Genomic DNA, 22022 nt, shown 5'->3' with positions numbered 1-22022 from the left:
TTTTTGAGAGGTATCGTTTTATTTTGTTTTGCTTTGTTTTTTAGTTCTAGAGAAGGTATTCTAAAATCTTATCTGAATATCCCCTTTCATCATGTTACAAGTGAAATTTTACCAGGGGATTTGGAAATTTTAATTTGGTTTACTTTCATTTTAATATTTCTATCTCTAATCTCAACAGTAAGAATCAAAGAATTTTAACAAATCAGAACAGGTATATATTTTTACACGTCTGTACATATGTGTGTGTATATATGTAAATGTTTGTATGTATGTGATCCTAGAACTTCTTCTGGGTAGTCAGCTTCCCATATTAATCTCTCAATGAGACTCCAAATCATTGCACTGTTACCCCTCAAGATGGCAAAAATTGGTAATCATTCTTCCCTCCCATTCTAGATTCATGACTGGTGTGTCCAGAATACACGTGGCAGTTTGCAAGGGCAGGGCTCCCGCGCAAAACCCCCATGGAGAGGCCAAACACAAAATGGACAAGTCATTTCCATCTTCTCTAGGTTGCAGTTCTTCATCTATAAGTGATAGAAATGGACAGAATTGTTCCTAAAGTTATATTATGCACAAGCATGTTATGAACCAATTTTTAATATACTATCTAGCAATTCTGAAAGTGAAGGACCCAGCATTTGCAATAAGTATTCAGTGCACACATCGTTTCTTGATGGAAACATTTAGGCACTTTGCTAAGAATAAAAGAAAGAAGGGGAGGGGAGGGGAGGGGAGGAAATTCTTCTCTCAAACTTTAGAAAGTTTTAGATAAATAAACATCCAAACAGCTATAACCATGTCTGATTAAATTGTTCATTGATGAAGAAAGAAAGTAGAAGCTAGAAGTACTCAGAACTTGACGTGGAGATTTTAAAATTGGGATGATAAGGCTCAGGGGATCGCTGCCAAGGAGAGTGTCATTTCAGGAAAACTGCAAGAGAGCTGGTCAGAAGAAATAAGGCTGGATATCTTAAGGGGAGGGTAAAAAGGCATCTTTAAAAGGTTAAAGGAAATGTAATGCAAATAAAGGAATGTAGATTTCACTTATTTTGTACCCATTATGTACTTTCTGGCCTCTCTCTTTTTTTCTTTTTTGTTTTTTTTTTTGTTTTTTTTTTGTTTTTTTTTTTTTTTGAGGCGGAGTCTCGCTCTGTCGCCCGGGCTGGAGTGCAGTGGCCGGATCTCAGCTCACTGCAAGCTCCGCCTCCCGGGTTCCCACCATTCTCCTGCCTCAGCCTCCCGAGTCGCTGGGACTACAGGCGCCCGCCACCTCGCCCGGCTAGTTTTTTTGTCTTTTTTTCATTTTTAAAACTAAAGCTTTTATCAGTTTTGAAATAGAAATATGTAGTGATTGAACTCCTATTTGTTTTTTAATTCCTGTTGCTTTAGTTTGTATACCTGATTTCTATGTAATGTTTTCTTCTGATTTCTCTATCCCAATGGACTGCAACTACCACCAAAAATACAAAAAAAAAGAAGACAGGAAGAAAGGAGAGAGGAAGGAAGGAAGGAAGGGGAAAGAAAGAAAGGGAGGAGACAAAATTTTAAAAATCCAACAACTTGAGCTTTAAATATATTTAAAAACTGGAATCATTAGTCTATCTTGAGCTACAATATTTAGAAAGTTTTATTTGAAAAATTAAGAAAAGAGTGAAGAATACTACAAAATTCTGACTGCTTCAACTCCATTTTTATTTTTCACAAATCCATGTCTGGACTGGTTACTTTTAAAACTACTTTCACATAATTGACCTTGAAACTTTGCCTCTGGGGGAATTACAGTTCAATGTGTGAAGGAAGGTAATGAAGTAAAGGTAGAAAGTGAATGTAGATGATACCAATGCAAATTTTTCTAACTCATCAAATTTTTTAAAATTCAGAAATGTTAACTTATGATCTACAGATGAGCCATTATACTTTTCACCCATTCACAGTGACTCTGAAAGGTAAAATTAACTAGATTTGAAAAGCTTTCCATTACTAATCATATATTCCATTTGAAGCATGTGATCTCTGTGACCCACTCCCTATTCGTACTCCCCTCCCCTTTTGAAATCCCTAATAAAAACTTGCTGGTTTTGCAGCTCAAGTGGGCATCATGGAACCTGCTGACATGTGATGTCACCCCCGGAGACCCAGCTGTAAAATTTCTCTCTTTTGTACTGTTTCTCTTTACTTCTCAGACCAGCCGACACTTAGGGAAAATAGAAAAGAACCTACGTTGAAATATTGGGGGCTGGTTCCCCCGAAAACTTATTTGATGGTAATTCTAACATGTTTGGTCAACCTTTTCTATTAAGCTGTGCTGAAAAATACCCACTTAAGCAACGGTCTCCCACCACCTCATTCCAATCTGCAGTGATGTCTCCAGATTTGTGATAACAGCAATAACACAAAACAGGCTTTCTACTGTTGTGAGTAAACAGCAGAATTCATGGAGAAGCAAGCTGTCTACTCATGTGAGGTGAATGGGCTTTTCCAGAAGAGCAGGATTTAGTGCCCTCAAGGAGGCAATTTATTAAATGGAGCCAGAAATGTGTGCTCATTTCACTGGTCTGAATAGAGCAAAGGCATCATCATTAAATAGTTACTTTAGGGCACCAAGATTTCTGTATCAGGTATTATGGAAACTTTATTTGTACATGCACCCAGTCCTCCCAACCAGGAACAGCAACATGACAATACCTACTAGGCCATTCTGCAAGATAGTCATGTATTTATAGTGAGAGAGGAACACAGGCCTATTCTAGCAGTTAGGACACCTTCGTTTGTGTGACCTACTATGGGCAAAACACATAACAGTTCATTCATCTGTATACATGGCGGCTAAACAAGATGATCTCTAAAATCCCCTTCAATTCTAAAGTAAAATTATTGATTCATTTTCTTCTCAATATGTTAATTTATGTCTTCTAAGTTGTATTAAAAACATTTTAATTTCAGTAACGCCTCTTCCCTACTCAACCTAAATATATGCATAATTACCTTAAATTGAAACAAGATTTTTAGTGCAATGTTCTCTTTCCTGTCTCTCCAAAGCATATGGAGAAACCAAAGCAATGCAAAAGTTGTTCTATGGCTGTGGCAAAAATCACTGAACAAATAATTTCTATGCGCAAATAACATGAGTTGAAACCAGTTATCTCATTTCTCACCTCCTCTATTTTCAGTCCCCAAAACAGATGATTACTTGCTTATTTTGCAAAGTAGGTGTTTTCCTGGATAATGGGGTGAAAAAAAGACAAAACAGAGATGCAAAGCAAAATCTCTTTTTAAAAATGTGTAAATCTATTGTGGGAACTTGATGGACTCAGCCATCAGGTGTTTTGGAGAAAAAAAAAAAAATGAAGAGGAAGGCCTGGAACTATATTCAAGTCAGACTGACTTCAGATAAAATCCAACATGACAAATTTTAAACTATTATTGGAACAATAAAGGAGCTATGTTTACATGATTAATTTCCATAAGTCCCTAGTGTTGTATTTCAGGATTCAGGATTCAGTCGCTTAGAATTCTGTATCCTCTAATCCTACGTAAATGTCATCTATGAACGTCTATGTCACATATGCACTCCAAAAATATTAATTCACTGATTTCATTTTGTTTAGATAAAATTTTCCAAAAGACAAGGAATTATTATGCTTCACTCTTTGGACATGTACACAAGCACCCCAAACACAGCTAGGCTAGTACTTCTTTGAATATAAAAGATCTGCATTACTCCTCTTTGTTTCCAAGCACCTAACGCTATGTGCAACAGATTATTTACAAAAATGCTTTGTATGTGTAAGAATAAAGTATTTGGTGTGCAGTTTTTTTAAGGCAGAGCAAGAAATGAACACTAATAAAATAAAATATTTTCAATTTACTCAGTAGTCACTGGTGCCAGGCACTTTGCATATTTTACTTTTAATTCTTAAAATTACCCGCTGAGGCATTGTCACCCCCATTTCCCAGAAGAGGGCATTTCCAAGAGGTGAAGCAAATTGCCCACCATTATATCGCTAAGAATCGGTAGCTTGCTCTCAAGCTCTGTCTTGCTGGCAGCAATGCCTGTGCTCTCTGTTGCAGCCCAATTTCTCTTCTTAGTCACTGCTCAACCATAAGCTGTCCAACTTACTTGTAACTTTATGAATACTGTTATAGAAAAGCATGGAGAAAAGTGTGTTTTTGCTTCAGGGCTAGCTAATATCTTCCAACCAAATCTCCAACTAATAATCAGTTTGTCTCATGCCTGGGTTGTTTTGTTCTGTTTTACTAAAATGTCTTTAAAATCTTTTCTGTCAGAGGAAAAACTTGTCTGAGAAGACAGACCTATATAAGTACCAAAAAATCAAATACAAGGGCCATTAAATGTTCCACAGGTGACCTCTAAGCTACCCAGAGGAATAATGGAGGGATGAGGGAGATTGGAGGAAAGGAAGGACGACTGTCACAGTCTTCCTAATTTAAGTAAGTCCTCAAAACTCAGCTCTTGAACCAGAGGCCTAATCACTGGAGGTCAGTAGACATATACGTTTCCATCTTAATTAATTATTTGCCTGTAAGACAAGGCCTTGTGGCAGCCTGGGCTTCTTCCTCAGACTGGTGAGCTGGTGAAGGAGGTCACGGGAGTAACCAAGACCTCTGAGACTATGACTTGCTGACGTTGGGTCCCACCTTGTCCCACATTCCAAATGCTTGTGTTGCCAAAGCTGAAGAATCAGGTTAGAGCTCCAGGGTTGGCTCCATACCCAGCAAGCAGCATGTGGACCATAGCAGCTGTGGCCTTTGACCAGAGTTCAATCTTTTTATTGTATGTTCTTATAACTCTTGTCACCAGGAATGGGGCCTGCTCATTGGAAATGGGGCCTAACTCTTCTTGGCTGTACATCCGCCCAAAGGTTAGAGACTTTATCACAATACTTTGACCATTCACTCCAAAGCAAGCCATATACTGGAATTTGTCATTTGCTCCAATTCTTCATTCATGACACCAGAAACTCACATTTAACTTCTTAAAAATAGCACTTAGAAAATATAAACATCCTTATTACTTGATCTTGTTTCTTCAGCTTCCAAGAGGAATATGAAATATGAAATATGACTAATTTTTAACAATTCACTAAGCTTAAGTTTTATATTTATAACAGCTTTGCATACAGATGTATAACAAATGTCATATCCAAATTTGTCATAAATATATAATTAAGACGTTTTCCAAGGATTGTGCAAACTGGTCTACATAAATGACCTCACAGCAAACCTAGGAGATAGTAATGGGGGAAAAAGAAGACTTGGAGAGGTAAGCATGTCCAAAGTTGTGTAGCAATTTAAAAAAACTTTACAAATATCCGTAACTAAGTAGATCACTCTCATATCCATTGAGATAAATTAATTGTGTCTTCTGAAGTGGCAAGAACTTATCTGAATCATCATTTTTGCTCTGATAATATACTCATCTACATGATAGCCATTTGCTGTATGTGTCCAATTATATAGTCAAAGGTTTAAGGCTGTAGATTCTAATAAAAACTATGAAGTATTTCCCTAGAAAAAAAAAATGGCCATCCACGCATCTGCCACAGTTATTTCCACAATTTCAGGGTGCTGGAAGGCCTTCTGTAGCTTGTCTGTAGGCTTGAACACCCATGTATTTTAGAGGATCAGGAGCCCCAGACTTAGAACACCTCCCACACTATCCTACACTACTTCCTTTCTTTCGCAGGCTTTTGCCTTGCACACTTTTGGTGCTGGAGAAAAAGGCTAATGCTGAAAAAGGAAGACATTTGCTCTAAGTGTCTTTAAACTTTGAAACCTTTACAGTCTATGAGGCTATAAATATAGTTTACCAGGAAGCTTGTTTTTCCTTTTTTTTTTTTTAATCATATTCTTTAAAATATAAAACCCAGAAAAGACATAACTGTAACATGTACTCTCTGAGCCATGACTTTGGTAAGCACTTTGGGAACAGACATGTCTTTATTGGATTGTTTTTGTCTTACAACACAAAAGGCACTGATAGCTGCAGGAAATCCAGATATGTCTGCGTAGGTTGTTTCATGCTGTAGATATTTAAGGAGGTGTGAAAGTGGACATTAGCACTCTTTTTGGAAGGAAAAGACTCTTCTTGCTTGAACACTACTAACATTTAAACATAACTTAGCAGACCAAAATTCAAGGCTATTTAAAATACGTTCCCTTGGTAAGATCTAAAGTTCAGTTGTACATTTTTAGTCTCGGTATGAAATTCACATATTATCTCACTTCATGCTCCCTCCTAAAATGTTTTAAATTCTAAACATTCTATTTCTTTCTGGGATATGTAGCCAAAATATCTTAAATCTAATCCTCTGTCCCATCCTTTGTGCCATATTTTGGTACTTTATAATATTTTGCCTGGGTTTTTTAGAATAGCTTCCTGTCCCATAACTCCCTGACCAAGTCAGAGGGTATTGACAGACATTAGCTATTTCCCTAATTATTAAATCTGATGTCAACCACTTACTTTAAAATTCCTTTTGGTTCCTATTCCTTCCAGATTTAGACCCAAATTTCTTATTTTAGCTCTCAAGGCCCTTCCAATCTATTTCTGGCCTAATATCCCATTGGTAATTCTATCTAAACTCCTCTCCACTTCCATTAAACCACCAATATGCCTCTAAATTCATTCCAGTTATACTAAAGTCCTCATCATTTTTAAGCACATCAAGATCTGCTATAAAAGATATGGAATCGGCCAGGTGCAATGGCTCAGGCCTGTAATCCCAGAACTTTGGGAGACTAAGGGGGGCGTATCATGAGGTCAGTATATAGAGACCATCCTGGCCAACATGGTGAAACCCTGTCGCTACTAAAAATACAAAAATTAGCCAGGTGTGGTGGTGTGTGCCTGTAGCCCCAGCTACTCAGGAGGCGGAGGAAGGGGAATTGCTTGAACATGGGAGACAGAGGTTGCAGTGAGCCAAGATCACGCCACTGCACTCCAGCCTGATGACAGAGCAAGACTTCGTCTCAAAAAAAAAAAAAAAGAAAGAAAGATATGGAATCAACCTAGATGCCCATCAATGATAGGCTAGATCAAGCAAATGTGGTACATGTACACCATGGAAAACTACATAGCCATGAGAAAGAATGAGATCAAGTTCTTTGCAGCAACACGAATGGAGATGGAGGTCATTATTCTAAGCAAACTAACACAGGAACAGTAAGCCAAATACCATATGTTCTAACTTGTAAGTGGTAGCGCAACACTGAATACACATGGACACAAAGAAGGGATCAACAGACACCGGGCCTACTTGAGGGTAGAGGGAGGAAGGACAAGGAGGACCAAAAAGCTACCTCTTGGGTACTATGCTTATTATCTGGTGACAAAATAATCTGTACACCAAACCCCCACAACACACAATGTACCTGTATAACAAAACTGCACATGTACTCTTGAACCTAAAATAAAATCTAAACATTTTTTAAATTTAAAAAATACGTAAATAAAGACTTGCCATAATAAGAAGCATGCTCTCTCTCGGGATGTTCTTTCGCACCTTCATCAACTGAAGCTGCCTACTCATCTTCTAAGACTCAGTTCCAATGTCATCTCTTCTGAGGAGACTTTCAGGAACTCCTCATGTAGTTAGCCTATCTTTGTGCTCAATCCCATTTTCTTTGTAACTCTGTAAAAGCTAGCATCAGCCAGGTGCAGTGGTTCACGCCTATAATCTCAGCACTTTGGGAGGCCGAGGTGAGCGGATCACCTGAGGTCAGGAGTTTGAGACCAGCCTGGCCAACATGGTGAAACTCCATCTCTACCAAAACTACAAAAATTACCTGGGCGTGGTGGCACACCCCTGTAATCCCAGCTACTCAGGAGGCTGAGGTACGAGAATCGCTTGAACCCAGGAGGTGGAGGTTGCAGTGAGTCAAGATCACGCCACTACACTCCAGCCTGGGTGAAAGAGTGAGATTTTATCTCAAAAATAAAAAAAGAAAGAAAGCTGGTATCATTGAAAGTTTTATGCATGATAATCTGTCTCGCCAGGAAGATTATAAGGTCCTCAAAGACAGACAAATTTTATATTATCCTTATAGAGCCTGCACCAGGTCAATGACTGACATAGCTCATTAGTTCAGAAATTATTTGAATAATCAATAATATAGTAGAGTGAATGTGAGAATAAATTTTTACTGTATTACTATCAATCTCTAAATTGGATGTAAATAAATTACAGTAGAAAAATTTAGACATTTCTAAATGAATATTGTTAAAATATTTAAATATATGAGAAAGGAAAAAGGGAAAGTTGAATGTATTTGAACCTTGTAGTCTCTAGACAAAGATGAAATATCACATTTCTAAATTCCTAGAATTGTTCTTATTCAAGAAAGAAAATGACATTTTAGAAAAAGTAGCTTGGAATTTAAGAATCATAGGAACATTTTGGAGTCAATACATTCAAAAGGTAAGAAAGGAAGTATGATAACAATTCATAAAAAAATGAAAAAACAACAGGACTTCTCTCACATCTTACAGGAATTTGTCCTTGCTGTTACTGGATATAATCCTGGAAATGGATATTTATTATGACCTTTTATTTTCTTCCAAAAGAAAGCAATTTAGTGTGAAAAGTAATGTTGAATCTGTTTGTGCCTGTCCACCTTTAGTTTTCTCCAAGATTTAGCCCCCACATCAAGGCTCTGCGACTGGCTTACATATTTCCCCAAGACATCACTCAGTAACCTGTGGCTTATTCAAACTGATAAGTCTCTGGGATTCTAAATTTTATGGTGCAAGAGTTTTACAATATTTCTCTTAAAGTAAAAATTAAAGAAGTGTTTTTACAATATACTGGGGTGTGAAAAAAAGTCATCTATCACATTTTAGAAAGTGTGATTTTTCTGTCACACTTTAGAAAAAGACTTGAAATACTATGAAAGTTAGGTAGAGTAAAATCTTACGAAAAAAGCTTTGGGGCCGGGCGTGGTGGCTCAAGCCTGTAATCCCAGCACTTTGGGAGGCCGAGACGGGCGATCACAAGGTCAGGAGATCAAGACCATCCTGGCTAACATGGTGAAACCCCGTCTCTACTAAAAAATACAAAAAACTAGCTGGGCGAGGTGGCGGGCGCCTTTAGTCCCAGCTACTCGGGAGGCTGAGGCAGGAGAATGGCATGAACCCGGGAGGCGGAGCTTGCAGTGAGCTGAGATCTGGCCAGTGCACTCCAGCTTGGGTGACAGAGCGAGATTCCGTCTCAAAAAAAAAAAGCTTTGGTTCCTGCTGTTTCAATTTAATTAAGGTTTGACCTCCTCTCCTTTCTACCACAATTCCACAAGATGCCTTAAGTCTGACCATCCTCTTGCATATCCAGGACAACCTCAAATCCCCAGAAAGGCAAATCTCTCTTGCCCTCCTCAATCTCCACCTGCCTATCACTCCCACTGTCTTTCTCCCCTCCTTCCCCACAGAACCCCACAGTTAGCCCGTGTGGTGACTTCATGTAAGTCAAGCATAAGACAAAAGACAAGACACTTTATTGTCATGTGCTGGAAAATTTTTGCAATAACTTTGCAAAAATTTGATGACTGAGATACATAGTTTCTCCAAAATCATTCAATCTGTAAAACTACAAGCAAAGCCTCACTCACACACGTGCACATGCACACACATACCCCTACCAGGATCACTGACTTTACAATATCAATGAATCTGGTGGAATTTCAAAAAAGGAAATTTTTTTCTAGATTTTCCGTAAAAATACAGCGTTCAACTTACTCCATAAAATCCAGGAACATGACTTAGACATCATATGTTTCCTACTATGTCTGGCAGCTGCTGAATGAAAGAAAAGTATACTGTCAGCTCTGCAAAAAGTCTCCTTCCCTTCAGTTAGGAAGGAAGGAATTAGGCCACTAGGCAGCACCCCGGTACCTCTTTAGAGATCCCTTGGAGAAAGAGATCTGTCCTGCTTACTTTCAGTAAAAAGCATTCATAGTGCAAGCCTTTTTAGAAACCTTCAGGCAAGCAGTATTGTTGAAGGTAAGTTCTGTGATCTGGAGAATTTACTGTGAATCCTAGAATAGATCTGGACGAAGACGGGTCACCATGCTCCTCTAAAATTAGACTAAGAATTAGAAGACATTAGGTGAATGTATGAGAATATAGCCAGGCTCTTGAGAGAGGAGCAATTTCTAAGGTGAAGAATAATGGAAAATATTGTGAAGAAGAAATTACTTATTATTATATTACTAGCTAGCTAGCTGGATAGATAGACAGGTAAACTAAAGGGCAAATTTAGAAATTCATTTAACACTAATGAGATAATGATTACATATGGTTAATATAAAGAAGTCATACAAATAGATACAAAAAGACGAAAACACCAAAAAAAAAAGCTATAAAAGGTAGCTCATTCATTTATTTATTCATTCAAAACTACTAGAACATCTCCCACGTGGCAAGCGCCATCCTGGCTGTTATAAAGACAGCCATGAATAAAGACAAGTCTATGACATAGATATTCATTCTTAGTTGAGAAGACAGAAAATTAAACAAAAAAAAAAAATGTATAACATAATGGCCGAAATGTCAGATAATGACAAATGCTATGAAGTACTTTAAATAAATGATTAGGGAAAACCTTTGGTTTTTGAAGAGTTTTATACATTGAAGGACAATGTAGTCTATTCTGTAGAATATTACTCTGGCTCATGTGTGGTAAATCTATTCTAAGAGGGCAGGAGTGAAAACAAGAGGACCTGTCAGATCATGATACACTACAAGAAGTAAAATCTGATGGCTGTGCAGCTATGAGAAATGTCTGGATTCTAGATGTTTTTGAAGGTATCGTTGGCAGGATTTATTGATTCTATGTACTATATGATACTAAAAAAAAAAGATTCAAAAAACACTTTCAAGTTTGTTCCCTGAATAACTGGTAAATCACAGTTCCAAATATTAAGATTGATCATGTTAAGGGGTGGCAATTTTGGGGGGAAAAATTAACATTTGGTTTCAACTATATTAAGTTAATGATGCCTGATTGACATCCAAGTTGAGTTGTTGTATAGGCAATTACATACACAAATCCAGGGGCTAGGTGGAGTTCGATAAAAGAAGATTTGGGATTTGTCAGCAAAGAGATGATATTGAAAGCCAGGTGACACCTAAGATGTCAGCATAGGTGGAGAGGAGGGTCAGAAAGGAGCTAAGCATTCTATCTGCTGGCTGGATGTTGGTGCCTTAAAAACTGTCTGTTGAATACAACAGCTTGCTAATGTAGGTTGCTAAATGAATGCACAGAATAGAACCCCAGTCCCTCTATTAAGTTTTACATGAGCAAGAAACAAACATCTTAACATGTTAAGTCACTTAAATTTTGAGGTTTATCTGATGCTTTAATTGGTGTTATCTTAACTAAAATAGAAATTAGTACCAAGAACGGACACTAATAAAAACAAAAACCCTAAAATTGGTGGCATTGGCAGAACATAACTAGGAAACTAATAGCAGAGGCTGGAAAAAGGAAACCCCAAGTTAAGCAGAGGCAAGATGTTCAGTAACAATGATGCCCACGGTATCTTTGGAGGCAGGCCACTAACCTCCCTAGCCTGTGGCTGTAGCAAAAGATATTGTAAAATGGAATTATGTGAGCATGCATTAGATGTTACTAGCTTTATTTGGCAAGATATGAGAAAAAGAAATGACCACAGGAAAGAATTATCCAAAGTACACATAAAAATGAAAGGGAGTAAGAAAATATCCAGAAATTTTAAGCCTCAAAAGTTGGGAATGCTTACCTCAAACATTAATACATAATTTTTGAAATTGAATAATGAATAGTCTTAAGATATAATTACGTGACGAAATTCAGATTGAACCAGGCCTTCATCCCAAGTCTCATGGCCTTGGGGTAGATGTCACTGAGTTGAGAAAGAAAGAAACGGTGATGAGAAGAAAAACAAATACTACTACTTTAAGAATTATGTCTAAGAAAGAATTGTGGGTATGGTAGCTGGCATATTGAACTGATTGTAAGCAAAGAGATGAAAGTCTATTAGTTGCTTTCTACTTTTAATTTTTTAATGTTTATGGATACATAATAGTTACACATTTATGGGGTACATGTGATATTTTGATACAAGCAGACAATGTATAATGATCAATGCATAATGGTAATTGGGGGTATTCACCACCAATTACTACAAACATTTGTCATTTCTTTGTGCTGAAAACATCCCTCATTTATTCTTCTAGTTATTCTGAAATGTATCATAAATTATTTTTAACTATAGTAGCCCTATTGTGCTACCAAACACTAGATCTTATTCCTTCTATCTAACTGTATTTTGTAACTTTATCCCCTTACCCCCACAACCCTTCCCAGCCTCTGGTAGCCACCATTCTATTCACTACCTCCACGAGATCAATTTGTTTTAGCTCCTACATGTAAGTGAGAACATGCAACATTTGTCTTCCTGTGCCTGGAAGAGATGAAAGTCTTATTAATTTTAAAGAAAATTATATTGCAAAAACAACCATGAGCTAGGACGTAAAAGCCTTTGGCTGAGCCTGGAAGCAACTCTTAGGCCACCCAGCTCATACAGGCAGGAGGCAGGCAGCGAAACCTCTAGGGCCCTCAACTGCCATTGCGGCCACGGCAGATAATAGACAAGCAAAGCTTCCCAGATGGCAGAAGCAGGGGCCCCCCAGAACAATGGATGGGAAAATTCCTCCCTGAGAACAGAATCAAGTTCTGACCATGGCACTTCTCTCACTGCCAAGACTACATAACAGTTGTCCACAGGATTTCATCATTACCATGGACTAGTGACTATTGCATACATTGCAATTTTCTGCTTTCTGCCTGAGGTATTTATTCCAGTTATCCTGTCCTGGTGCCACCATGCATGTGGCTGGAGTAGAGGAGTTAGAAATTTTGCAACTAATCTAGTAATCTAATAAATAATTGGTAACTTTGCATATTAACAGGTTATAGTAAAGTATGAAATATTTTACAAAAATATTATGTATATATATACACATATATACACACATGCAAATATTATGGATAACTCCTAAATATATTTTGTCTTTAGCTTACTTCCAACAGACACTCAGCAGTTTTACTTTTTAATGCTTTAAGTTATGTCTAATATCAGGAATGTCTGAGACAAGACTCTAGTATTTTCACGTCATCTTTAGTACAAGCTTTTGTAATCAAAGTCTCCATTAAACTGCTCTAGGCAACCTTGCTTGTCTACACCTATTTCATCTTTATCTACCAAAAGTACTTACCCAAGGAACTTTGTGCTGCCATTACCTCTGAATTATACGTTTTTTCAAGTTCCATAATACAGTATAAGAAAAAGGAGGCCTGCTAGGGAAATAGCTCACTATGTTAGTTTTACTTGCTCAACAGCACACTCGAAGACAAAGATTTGAATTCATGTAGTTTGTTTGGAAACGGATCCCAAGAAACACTGATTAGAAAGTAGGGGAGTGGGGTAAAGATGGGAAGGAAGTCAGGAAAAGCTACTTTGTCAAGCAAGTTGCCCCTCAGGTGACTATAACTTTGTGCCCCTGGGAAGCTGTAAGATGGACGCTCAATGTGGTGCTCCTCCGTGTTGGTTCATCCACTGGGACCCACAGACCTAATCTTCTGTGTCTGTAATTGAGGGCTGCTCCTTGATGGCAGTCTTTCCTCCAGTACTCCCAGACTGCTGCAGGCCCCACTGGCCAGAGACACAGTCACCAGCAATTGGAAGTCAAACCAGATTGTACAAAAATGGTAAGGACGCAGGTGATGTGGGCGGCATGTGCTCTATCCACTATGCAATTTGTCAGAGAAAGCACTCACAGGTAGAAGCTGCTGAATTTAAAATATCTGAAACTTCTGTCCCATCAGCATTCCTCAGGGTATTCAGGAAACATTATCAGTTAATATTTAGGATTTATTCCCAACACTTTTTGCCTTTCAGTATTTAGACGAAAGTTTTCTCCCTATTAAGATATTAACAAACTAATGGCATGCTATATATCCAGAATAAAATCCAATATTCGACTTCCAAAACAGCTTATAACAAAACAACTTTCTTCTAAGCATAGATGAGGTTGCCATCTCCCTATAGTGCAATCAATTCTAAATTTGCACCTACAGTATGTGACATTATCCCACTTCTGCATAAATTACATGCATTTCCAAAGGTGCTAGATATTCATAATGTTTCTTTATGGTCCATTTAAAAATAGTAATACTACTGGAGGAAAAAGAATATAGTTAAGTTGTAGACTGAGTAATACATAATTTAATCATCCTAAAAATTGCCATAGATCAATTTAAGAGCAGATAATGTTCCTGCGAATAACGGTGAACTGATTGCATGTCTTTAGATCAATACTGTCTGTTTTAGATTGCAAACTCCTAGAGGGCAAGGATAATTTTGTTTAAATTTCCTTTACTAAAGGCTTAGTACCATACCATGCACTTAAAAAAAGCTTTTTTTTTTTAATGTAAGTAATAATATTTTGATCCTAACAAAGTTCAAAAATTCTTCTATGGTTTCATTCTGGTCAACTATATGGATTTGGCTTTCTTAAAGTTCTGGTACAAGTCGGGCATGGTGGTTCACGCCTGTAATCCTAGCACTTCGGGAGGTCAAGGCAGGCAGATCACCTGTTGTCAGGAGTTTGAGATCCGCCTGGCCAACATGGTGAAACCCTGCCTCTACTAAAAATACAAGAATTAGCGGGCATGGTGGCAGGCACCTGTAATCCCAGCTGCTTGGGAGGCTGAGGCATGACAATTGCTTGAACCCAGGAGGCAGAGATTGCAGTGAGCTGAGATCATGCCACCGCACTCCAGCCTGAGTGACAGATTAAGACTCTGTCTAAAAAATTAAAAATAAAAAAGCTTTTGCATAATCTACATATAGGCTCTGTTGAATATCATGCAAGTTGTTCAGAAGTTGTTTGTAAACTAAATTCTGCCTGAATTATTCTGCCAATCCATATCCCAGCTTTAAACTTAGGGACCAGCATGCTTTGAACAGAAAAGTTACCCATGGTGGTTATTCACACTGCTCAGTTTTATCACCTCCCCTTCTCGTTCCGGCACCTGGTAGAATTCAACTTTCGGACTCCCTGAAGCTTGCATAGGACCCTAAACTAGTTCTGGGTAAGTACAAATGACATAAATTATTTAAGACCAAAATGTATAATTACTGACTTGAGACTATCCCAAATTCTATTTCCCTCTATCAAAACAATTGGTTATATTCTGAAGAAATGTCTGCTCCATTCCTGAAGTTCTACAGTGCGGACACATGGAAACACTCCCTACTGATCCATGCTGGAATTTAGCATGAGTGAGAAGTAGGCCTTTGGGACTGTAAGCCGCCAAATTTGGGGAGTTGTTTGTTCCTCCAGATCACACTCTTCACCCTAGCTGGCTGCAGAAGGCCAGACTAAAGAGTCAGTCAATTAGATTTCTTGCCCTCTCGCTCCAGATTGGATTCTATTATTAGAGAGATCTGGCAGAAGATCAGAGGGAAGCAGGTGAATGAGGAAAGCGTATTCATATTCCCTTAGCTCACAAGTTCCCATTTCCCTACATGACAACCACGGCTCTTCTCAAGGTGGCCCCTGCATAGGAGCCTCTCTTTCCAGCTAACTCACCCCTTCAAGCCTAGGGTTGGAAATAGACCCTGTGTTACTAGTCTTGGATACACTGTATCTCATGGTTCCCCTATTTCCTATCTACACCTTTGCAAGCAGTCCCTTTATTGGATATTCTTTGAATTACTCTGTGGGAATGAGTCATCTGTTTCCTGCCATAACACCCATTGATAGGTTTTTACAGCCTGTACTGTCTGGTTTACTCATTCTACCAATAAAACATGACATTGTTCACATAGCGTTCTTCCTGAACGACTGTGGTTTCCTCTACATTCAACCTTGCCAAAATCAAGGAAGAGGCTGGAGATCTAAATTCCACTATCCTCTCAACAGTATTTATACAATAGAACTCTTTCCCCCAGACAATAATGCCTTTCGGTCTGAGAAAGCAGTGGCATTCCTAAATTACAATTTGTTGCTCCTCTGTCCAATTCCAGCCTATTTTAACACTGCAGTACTGATTCTTTCACATTTTAGGGAACTCTAAGAAAGCAAGGTCTTTGATATTATTCCTTCCTCCTCACATTACCTCCACACATCTTCCCCCAGGTTGAGTTTATTTTTGTTTAGTGTGCCAAAAGAAAAAATCTTCATAAAAATAATGTTCATAGACAGTTTATTAGTGATTCCAGATACTGGATATTGATAGGCCTGACATACCTTCAGTATCTTAATAAAGCAATTCATTGAGCTAGTTAAGAAATGAACAGATTACTTACCTACTTGGAATGCCAGGAACACTTGTTTCATCTTGCACTTAAGAGTTCAATGACATCACCTAAAAAAAAATCATAAAAGGATCTCAAATACATACATTAAAATTTCAAAAAGAGAGAGAAACTAGTAAATTACAGATTATCATCTATGAAATATGTTCAAAAGCACAGTTTAACAAGCCTATATTTAAAATTACTACAAATAAAAGTGATTAGAGGTAATTTATGTTTTATATATGTTTGACTTATCAAATTATCTCCTAAAAGTCCAATCCAAGTTTGTTGGAGATAGATAAACATTCTATCTCCCTAAAAATCACTGTTTTGTTTTCCTTTCCTGGATAGTGCTTCTTTACCCTTGATTTCTAACATGTATGTCGCATTTCACAATTTCATAACCTTTTCATATACGTTGATAGTTCTTAGCCTTTTGCAATTTGTGGAGACCTTTAAGGATCTGATGACAATAATGAACACTCTCACCAGAATGTTGTGCATGCAATGTTGGAGGGTTCATTGATGTCCTAAAATCCATCCAGGGTTACTAACTCCAGTAATCCATAGGTTAATCGTCACAACATCTCTATGAGGTAGGTATTGCTATCACCATTTTTTAATTAAGAAAATTAATCTGCATGGGGTTCAATTACTTGTCCAAAGCATGCAGGATAATCTGGTGTTAAACCAAAGCCTTTCGACATGATGACCATGTTTTTCCTTGTGTCTCATGACAGCCTCCTACTTTTGTTGATGTGAATCAACACCTATATTACACTATTTTATTTGATGAAGGTACAGTCAGAATGTACTAGACAAGAGTCCCAAACATACAAAATTTTCTAAATAAATCAGGCTAAAAATCTCATCTGATCTTCAAACCATAGATCTATTTTGCTTTTAGATTCAGTTAAATCTCTAATCTATAAAAGTCATTCACTCAGAAGCATTTTGAGTTTATCCCATGGTGCTATGCAAAATGAAAAGCAAACATCTATTCCTAAAACATAGATGTGGCTCACATTTTAAACAGCTCTCACTTTCTCTGTTGTCCTGTCAGTATCCACGTACATTCACCTTGGACTCTGGATCCAGGTAGTCCCTGCCTGCCTGGTCTTCCTTCATTTACTTCAACTAAATTCTCAGATTTTCTGACCAAGGATACCCAAAGCCTCTATTTTACTATCAGGTTGAGTCATATGAAACTGTAATCCACTAGAAAGAGTAGAATATTGTCAGTTTAATATCATTCAGTTTTATTTAGCTTTAGTGCCTGGACCTGTTGATGCTCAAGTCTTATGGGGAAAGGAAGAAGAACATGATTCCAAGAAGACCTGGTTCTAATCCACTGTGCCATTTAGCAGGTCAACTACTTCAAGAGAAACACTTAAACTCTCTAAGTAACAATTCCTCATCTGAAAATGAGGACAATACGGTTCACAATTGTGTCATAGGATTCTGGGGAAGTATTCCACGTGATAATATCACCTACAAAAGTGCTTCAAAAATTTTTAAAGCACTATACACATTTAGGTTGCCGTGATTATAGTCAGCAAAGATGCCTTCATGAGCAAAACCAGCATTAAATTTTTTAAAAGAGCAGTAGAATCATATGTCCACTAAATTACTCACTGCAAATGTCCAGACATCACTAGTACCCCTCACATGTTGGTGCTGGTTTATTTTTATATATTTATTTACATCACATTGGGATGACTCGCTTGGTCAGCCTTATAGAAGAGCTGATGACCTGGTTCCTACATTGCACATAAGCCAGCAGATGAGTCACTTAAGAGATACAGTGAAATTGCATGACGTAGTTATCTGCCCACTGAAATCACATAATGAATTTACTATCTGGTATTAAATTACCACTTCGCCATAAATAACACCAACCTAATGGTCTTAAAAAAATAACTGAAATAAAAAAGGAAAGTTATTTATAAATAGTATATGTGGGATTTTTAAAGATATTGTAGTAAAATTGTGTTTTTCCACAATTTTTAAAATGTGCTAGAGCTTATGTTTAACAATGTTCCTGCCTTCTAAAGGTTGAGTAAACAATATTGCAGTATGACTTTCAATATCAGGGCCAAGCCCTTCAGTAAATAAAGCCAAAATGAATTGTATCATTGACTACCAAATGTGCAAGGCAAATATAAACCTATATAAACCATGAGTAAAAATCAAGTGGAGGCAGCAAAGACCTTTCAGCAACTGTTTTCCAGGCTTGTAAAATTCAGCTGAAGAAACTGGTACAGATTAAGTTTACAAAATAATGAATTTCCTACTGTGTTATAGATCTTGAAGAAGAAATCGAAATAAAATGCAATTCCTCAAAAAGGCCAAGTTTTTGATGATTTGACACCTAACTTATGGCCCTAAAACCAACAATAACTGCTGTCACTTCAATAGCCTTGCTAAACATTTCATGGTCAGGTTCTCCTAGGATGCAAATCTGTAACAATTAAAAAGTTTATGAAAAAAACAACTCAGTACATAAAACTCAACTTTCAAATGTGCGTACAAATAATTTTTATCTTATCTTTTTTTACAATTCATTTCTGTCTTGAGCCCCCATTCTATTCAGTAGTCAAATTTCAGGTTAATCAGTTGGTGCAGTATTTCCTCAGTCTGTGACTAGCTTGACGATACTCTCTACTCACTCATTATCCAAGGGCTGTCACCTTAGTTTCAAGGAGTGTACTTGGTGCCACTGAGGTGCCATCCTCAGTGAGAATGGGAGAATGTCATCTTCTCTTCCCATGATCAGATGATAAGGCATTCACATTTTACCTGTTTCTGGCTGTTGGTATCTAACCATATCGCCATGTGCCCATTCTCATTGGGTCTTAGATCATTGCTTCATGGAAGTCACTTTGCATCTTTTAAGACTCTGCTATGAGGCCCCTTCATGTCCACTCTCTCTCTCTCTCTCCCCTCTATTTATGTTCCTCTGTAAGGAGGAAGTGGAGGGGAAGAATAAAATGTACAATGCTGTATGTTGGTAGATAGAGTTTAGAAAGCACTTCTTCCCTATATAGAGGATAAACCTAATAATTCTCTCTGCTTTTCTCATACTGGCCATCCTAAGCTTTACCCACTTGAGTATGGGCTTTGGATTCAGAGGGTGCATTCAATCCCAAAGTCCACCACTTTGGAAAAGTTTCTAATTTTATCTTGGATACTTCATCTATAAAACAAGTATAATAGTATCTCCCTCATAGGGTTGTTGCAAAGATTAAAGGAGATAATAAATGTAAAAATAATTAGAGCATCGTATGATGTATAATAATCATTCAATAAATGATATCTATTAACTTCATTATCTCTCCTCTCTCCATGAGGTCCTCCAGCTTCTCCTACTCATAGCAATGCATCAATTTATATGACTCCAGTGAAAAGACAGCACGGTCAACACTGAGTTTATAAGTAAGAGTGGAACACAATGTTGATTAGGAGAAGACATTTTTACAAGATCCCACGTGTTGGTCTCAACCCTTGCATACATGAATGTGTGGCATTCCTTATCACTGTAGAAAATGTCCCCACATGCCTAAAATATATCATTCTAATATCGGCATAGAGAGTTACTATTTGAATCCAGTCATTAATACCTATTTCATGTTATAACCACCACCCACAGCTGGATATTTTAAGTAAGAGAGGAGATCAGTATGAATTCTGTCAGCTTTCATCTGTGTCTTTTCCTGAAAGTATCCAATTTTAAATCCAAAGAACCAGTTCTTCCAAAGTATTTACAGTGAAAAAGCATCAAAGATTAAATCAATCCAGAATCACCTCATGAGTAGGTAGCCCGGTTAGTTAATTACAGGATTCTCTGTTGCTCTTTTTTATTGTGGGTAAGAGTTCTTGATGCAATATTTTTGGTTAATTGAAGATTTTCGTTAAAACTATGCAAGACAGCCAGCAAATAGTGCATTTATGTATGTAATAGAAATGGTTGTAATATATCATTAAGACACTTCAGGGCATGTTTTATTGGTTCATTAATACAGTACATGCCTTAGGTGTATTCAACCACTCGGGCCCTATATTAATGGACTAATAAAATGTACCCGGGAGTGCCTTAATGCTATCCTAATATGGCTAAGTTTAAATTAATTTTTTCAGGCTTATCTTTTTAAAAATTATTTTTTCCCACTTGGGAAGATAGATTCCTTCACAGGGGGGGAAAAGTTCATGGTGACAGAATAAGAAGAAGCAGGATAATAAAAATCTTTTGGTTTCATCAGTTTTCTAAAATGGCTCATCCTTTTGGATGGTTCCATTTCTAATCTCCTGGATTCCATTCCCAGTGTCTTCTCATATCTTTCATAGAAATTAATAATCTTGTGGCTAGGAGCAGAAAACTAAGAACTATTTCTTTTTAGAACTAGGAGATCAAGAACCAGGAAATGTCATAGCTACCTATAAAAGCCCTGTTACCTTTCAATCTTTCACCAGGTCAGAACAAATACTTACCTTGCTTCTTCATCTACCTCCTAGCACCTTCTGTAATCAAGGAATGATGCTTCCTCTCAAAAGGAAAATGATTCTTCCATCCTTCTCTTTCTGCTTATCATCCACATTATACTCCCTCGCTCAGCTTTTTAGAAATTCTTGGATTCTACCTTGGGTTATTTAGGAATCTACTTGATAGCAGAAATTTGAGGAAATCTGAGGAAGGTATAAAAGTGTTTAATTCAACTCCAAAGTGAATTAAAATCTTAGCCTTACTGTGGACTTGCTGGGTGGTATGGGTCTAAAAGTTTCCAGTTCCTCCTCAGAAAAAGGATAATATTGTCTGTCTTACAGGCAAAGCATGAACACTAAATGAGATAAGGCATGAAAAACACTAGGTATAAAGCCTGGCACATAGAGACCATGGGATGTTAGTGGTAGTTTTTGTTATTAACTTCTGAAATGCCACTGAAGAAATGAGGATGGATGACAACAGTTAAACAGTTTGGACTTCCCCAAGAAATGCTGACAATTTAGTCATCTAGAGTATACAAAGCTGATGCCCCTTCTCACCCTCCTTCTTTTTTTATCTATTACCACTAAAGCACAAGACCTTTAAGGGGTGCCTAAGAAACAGAGTATAGACTAGGGCTTCCTAATTTCTTTACCAACAGTTTAATTTTTGTTAAGACTGTAGTCATGTAGAGATGTTTATCACCACTGACGTCATGAGTGTCATAAATAAGTCCTACAATGTGGAAAAACACCATTCTTGAATAGAACTACAGTCTCTGTCTTCAAAGAAGTTATCTTTCAGTTGAAACAACCAAATATATGTAGAACTTTAAGTAACAATACAAGATAGATTGTAAGTGCCACAAGAGTTTTTATTCAACTTTAAAAATAATGGAAAAGGGTCCTATGAAAAAAGATTAATCTCAAAAGGAGTCAATCAGGATGCAGGATCTACACAGCACTCTTAGTTTATTGAGGAAAGGGGTAAATTTTGAACTGGGCATGATGAACTGAGAAGAGAGATTTAGAAGTAATTCACATTGGGGAATGGGGCCAAAAATAATGCAATTTTACCAGCGAGCTTTTGATGAACAATATCTGGGTCAGAGGAATCTTGGAGAGCACTAGTGGGGGATGCATTTGGGCTACTCCACCTTTCAGGTCTTAGAAAACGA

At 37.5% G+C, this 22022-nt stretch overlaps 1 long non-coding RNA gene across 1 annotated transcript in view; it reads right to left on the bottom strand.

The window, feature by feature from the left end:
- The window catches only part of LOC117086707, a 310696-nt gene that overhangs the window by 162264 nt on the left and 126410 nt on the right, over window positions 1–22022 (bottom strand). The window contains exon 3 of the long non-coding RNA XR_004438540.1: window positions 16375–16433. This is a non-coding gene — a long non-coding RNA (uncharacterized LOC117086707). The remainder of the gene's footprint in view (window positions 1–16374; window positions 16434–22022) is intronic.

The sequence above is a fragment of the Trachypithecus francoisi genome, unplaced genomic scaffold (genome assembly GCF_009764315.1).
Source record: "Trachypithecus francoisi isolate TF-2019V2 unplaced genomic scaffold, Tfra_2.0 Lachesis_group10, whole genome shotgun sequence".
In the NCBI taxonomy this organism is placed as follows: Eukaryota; Metazoa; Chordata; class Mammalia; order Primates; family Cercopithecidae; genus Trachypithecus; species Trachypithecus francoisi.
The sequence above is the reverse complement of the archived record's forward strand: the minus strand, read 5'-3'. Positions and strand labels throughout refer to the sequence as shown.